At 45.7% G+C, this 4837-nt stretch overlaps 1 long non-coding RNA gene across 6 annotated transcripts; it reads left to right on the top strand.

The window, feature by feature from the left end:
- Nucleotides 1-625: 625 nt before the first annotated feature.
- Nucleotides 626-3970, top strand: LOC100844000. 6 transcript variants are annotated; one of them, XR_002959962.1, is made up of 7 exons: nt 627-1077; nt 1161-1653; nt 1866-2498; nt 2687-2968; nt 3156-3243; nt 3354-3601; nt 3693-3970. It is a non-coding gene; the product is annotated as an uncharacterized LOC100844000 (long non-coding RNA). The 6 variants fall into 6 exon arrangements; XR_002959963.1 differs by having other exon boundaries at nt 629-1077; nt 1866-2144; nt 2390-2498; nt 3156-3601; XR_002959964.1 differs by having other exon boundaries at nt 626-1077; nt 3161-3601.
- Nucleotides 3971-4837: the final 867 nt, after the last annotated feature.

The raw sequence follows: 4837 nt of genomic DNA, 5'->3' as shown, positions 1-4837 counted from the left end.
ATCTCATTAAACTATGTCATGTCAGGAAAAAATTGGAACCGTGACAAAGTCATCATCTAGCGCTAGAAATTATGGATGAAACTAAGGATCATGAACCTCGATCGGTCGAGGAATGCAAGAAAAGACAAGATTGGCCAAGATGGAAAGATGCAATTCAAGCAGAATTAAATTCTCTTACAAAAAGAGAAGTCTTCGGACCCATAACCCGCACACTTGTTGTATGAAACCTGTTGGTTACAAGTGGGTCTTTGTGCGAAAGCGAAATGAGAAAGGGAAATTATGAGATACAAGGCACCATTAGTTGCCCAAGGATTCTCCCAAAGACCGGGAATTGATTATGAAAAAACATACTCTCCTGTGATGGATGCAACGACTTTTAGATATCTTATTAGTCTGGCAATAAAAAAAAATCTTAAATTACATCTAATGGATGTTATTACAGCATACTTGCATGGTTCACTTGATACTTATATATATATATATATAACTCTATTATACACCTGGGTGCAGAATAAGCTATTCTGCACCCGGGTCGGTCCAACGAGCCGCTGGTCGGTCCAAACCAGCCGGATTCCAGCGCGAACGTATTTTCTCTGAATCGAACGTAACCTTTTTTTTTCTTTTACGACGGTCGTTTCTCTCTTGAACCCACCTCCCCACGAAAAAAACCCAAACCCCGAAACCACCCCCAAATCGTGCGTGCGGTTAGAGTGGCGAGCTGCTGCAGTACGAATTGCGGCGAGCCTAGGCGGCGCCAGTGGCAGCTCGGGAAGGAACGGTCGGTGGCGGCTGAGAGGAGCGGCGCGTGAGAGAAGATGCGTGGCGGCGACGGGTGACGCGGCGGGCCGGCTCGACCCTAGGCGGCACCGGCAGTTGCAGCCGAGGCGGTGGCTTCAACGACGACGGCTGGGGCCTGAGCGAGGAGAAGCTCGACAAGCTCGAGCAGGAGGCCTACCGCGAGCTCGCCGAGCGCAAGACCTCCTCCTCCAGCGCCTCGACCTCTCCCGCGACTTCACCGCTGCGGCCGGCGGCGACGTGCGAGTGGCCTCGGCGAGCGGTCGCTGTCGTACTCGGCGGGTGAGCAGCTCCTTGCCAGGCAGCGGCGTGGTTGCGATTTGGTTGGATTTTATTTTTAATTTCGATTTGGTTGGATCTAACAGGGCTTGCTCCGATGTCGCTGGAGTTATCAAATCGTGCTTGCGGTTCGGGTGGAGTTGGCGAGAGGCGAGCCTAGGCGACGGTGGCCGCCTTGACGACGACTGGGGCCACCGCGTGCTCGGTGAGGGCGAGGCGGCTCGCCCGGCACGACCGTCCAGCGTGAGGAACCCCGACATCAACCGGAGGCGACAGCGCCTGCGTCTCTCTCTCTCCGGCGAAGAGCTCGGCGTCTCTCCTCCGGCGAAGCGCGTCCCAGCAACGCAAAGGCGGATCCCACCTCTGCCTCCACTTCTCCCCGATTGGCGGCGCCCCTTGGCTCCGCACGACGTGACCGTCCAGGGCCAGGCGCTTCGCCGATGACACGCACATGCTCGTCTCTGATGCCTCCTCACCGGCAGCTCCTCCCCCGGCCGCGACGGTAACCTCGCTGCCATCGTGGCCACCGACATCGGCCAATCCCGTCGTACTTGCCGCTGCTTCTGCAGACTCCACCCTGTAAGTCGATGCTGCCGCCCAATGCAAAATGCATGAATCGATGGACTCTGTATGCTCGTGTTTTGCCTTGTCTTGGGATTAAATTTTTTGATGCGATCACATATGGCGTAGTTAATTGCATCAGCCATGAGAAATATCATGTTGGATCAAGTTGACTTGCAACTGTTCGATGGAATGCTCGTGAGAATGTTTTTTTTTTTGGTATACTGCAGATTTGTTCTTTACTTACTTCTCTGCAAGCTTGAAACACTGACCAATTTTACAAGATTTTATTGTCTGGTCTGAAGACGTATTCGATGGAACGGTTGGTGTGCTTGCTGACCCCAAGGAAGTATATCCAACATCATTTATGTTTGTGATATACAGCTACTTTCCTTTTTTCCTTTCTTTTCGTATTTGGTTTGTTCGATAAAAGGCTCCTGCTGGAATTCAAGAGGTTCATTTTCTGCTGTTCAATCCAACTGAACAAAGCTAATGCAGATTTTCATAAGGTGCAGATTTTCAGTAATGCAGAAAATGTCTATTGTTTCGGTAGTGTAGAAAGTAGTTGTTGTTGAGTTCAAACTATAAAAAATTGTAACTACACACACATGGCCAGAACATGTGTGTAATATATGGCCTTCTAGTTCAAATTATGGCCGGAACATGACAAACTCAGCTGTAATATATGTGCGTTTTGTGCAATATTGTAAGGACCTATGTTCAGTTCCTCTGATATTCAACCTGCAATGCATAGGTGGCCTTCTAGTTATCATGGTGGTGGTAATGGTGTACTAAAGTCTAAAGCTGACAAGATTTGTGACCTGAAAACTTATGCAATCTTAGTTGTTGCATAATTCAATCTGGTAAGTTAGGAGAAATCGGATTGTTGTGCCCATGAATGTTATCAGTTTGATTTTGCTGCTGTGGCTGACCATTATTTTTAACTAATCTGTTTCAAGAACATGCTGGTGCTATTGTCAAGAAGAGTTGTTTATAAATAGCATGTAAGGTAGTACTTCTGTTGACAGGGCTTGCTCCGATTTTCTTTCAGGGTCAGCGCTGGCGACGCGAGATGGGGCGAGGTGGTCCAAGCTCGATGGCGTGAAGGGCGGGAATGATGCTGGATTTGGAAGAACAATGGTGGATGCTGAGGTCGACGCAGACGCCGGCCCACAACTCGCATCGTTGGGCTAATCGGCGACCTCGGCGCCCAGTCTGCCGCTCAGCCCAGTCCTACCTCGTCGGCCGGCTCCTCCCCACTGTTGTGATATTCCCCTCGCCAGCAGCTCGTGTGGAATTAGCCGCCGCAGTGTGGCGATCGCCGGTAAACCAGGTGTGTCATAAGTTTTTGATTGTGTACATATATAGTTTGTGTGTTGATTTATTGCTAATTGAATAATTGTTTTCGTATTTGGAACTACGATTAATTTTGTGTTCCAAAATTACAATCTGTACTAATCTATTTGGAAAAATTGGACTTTGACTTTTTTCTTTGTGGATGCGTGTGTCAAAACTGACAGCTCAGAGCTGAGACTACTCTATTCTTGAAATTAAGAGAGCTACAGAGACATAAACTTCCACTGATTTTACTTGTGAGCATGGTGTAAGGTATGCTATGCTAACTCTTGTTTAACGTTGATGAAATTCTGAGGATAATAAAACTTGAAGTTAATTTTGTTCCGGTGAGAACTTGTTTACTTGTATTCCAAACGCTGCAGGTTAGGAGGTTGGACAAAAGTACTTTGTGTATGGTTCAAGATTCAAAGCCCACTGGACTATCAGATGTGAGTTTGACAAAATATATATTGTAGCCTTTGACTCTTTGTTTGATGAAACGAGACATGCTTAGAGTCTAAGATATGATTGCCGTTAATGATGATGATATAATCCGAAACCTAATGTCTTGTTGTTTCGGCAAGTCTCGTGACAGATACTCAAGCAAGAATGTGCAAATACTAACTTATAGGTGCGGCATTTCTCAATTATATTGATGTAGTTTTAAAAAATATCTTGCAAACACAGAGTTGGGTAACATTGTGTTATGCTATCATTTGCAGGATATTGGGCAATTTTGCAGGCAGTCATTGTTTCAAATGGAGAGAAGTGTTGCCGAAGGAGGAATGATGAGTCTGAAAGGGCTTGCATAGTTACAATCATGTGTATACCTTTTGTCTTCTGTTGTTGTAGTGATTGAGCAGTTAAGTGAGGCATGCGTTTTACTTGTACTCGTTGCTGCTGTGAAAAAAATATTGTCTCACTCCATTATGCTCCCGGATTGCTCAATTTGACCTCTATAGTGATGCTTGAAATATTTTGTTTGCCACTATTTTGTTAATCAAGCCAGTTCTTTCGCTCAAGGCAGTACACACTGCCTAGTATGAGGCTAGTTAGTATAAAAGGGGCAGTGCATGCAAGTATAATCTTGTTGTGTCACATGAGAATCTGCACCGGCGAAATAATTTTACACAGCAAGCACTAGAGCCTTCTGAACCACTCGATCGACCCTAACTTTCTTACGTCTCGTGCAAGCACAAGCGGGCGCTCATTTCAAAGCCGGGTAGCCTGGACGTAAATTTCTTACGCTGCATGCAGAAAAACTGAACGGGACGTGCGCTCGTGCTTTCATACTATTGGAATCAACCAACGTAATATGGTTACGTCGCATGCAGAAGACTTGGTGCGGGGCGGGGGTCGCTCGGTGCTAATTTTAATGCTCGGACGGGAGGACATATACACCACACCTCCGAACATATACACCTATACCCCAATAGTTGATAGAATATAATTTGATTTGAATATGATTGAAAACTGAAAAAAAATAAAAAATAATAATAGTAAATAATAATTAAAAATATTAAATCTTAAGAGCCATCGCTAACATGTATTAGGCATATAAGACCCATCATCAGCATACAAGATCACAAATGCATGGGATCCTATGATTTATGGTGTGTAGACGAAAAATAGCCAAGGAAGCAGACAATAAGGCTGCATTGTGTCGTAGACACTATCATTTAAGCGCAAGACTACTCCCAAGATGAAAGAAGCCACGTTCGTATGCAACCAAAGAGTGAAGTGGCAGCCAAAAGACCCCTTATCACCATGTATGCATGCATCCAAAGATTATAAAAGAAACCTAGGACCTATAAAGGAGGTGCATCATGTACATGGAGAAAGGTAAGATAAATAATGCATGGGAGCA

This window comes from Brachypodium distachyon, chromosome 4 (assembly GCF_000005505.3).
Source record: "Brachypodium distachyon strain Bd21 chromosome 4, Brachypodium_distachyon_v3.0, whole genome shotgun sequence".
Taxonomy (NCBI): domain Eukaryota; kingdom Viridiplantae; phylum Streptophyta; class Magnoliopsida; order Poales; family Poaceae; genus Brachypodium; species Brachypodium distachyon.
The sequence above is the reverse complement of the archived record's forward strand: the minus strand, read 5'-3'. Positions and strand labels throughout refer to the sequence as shown.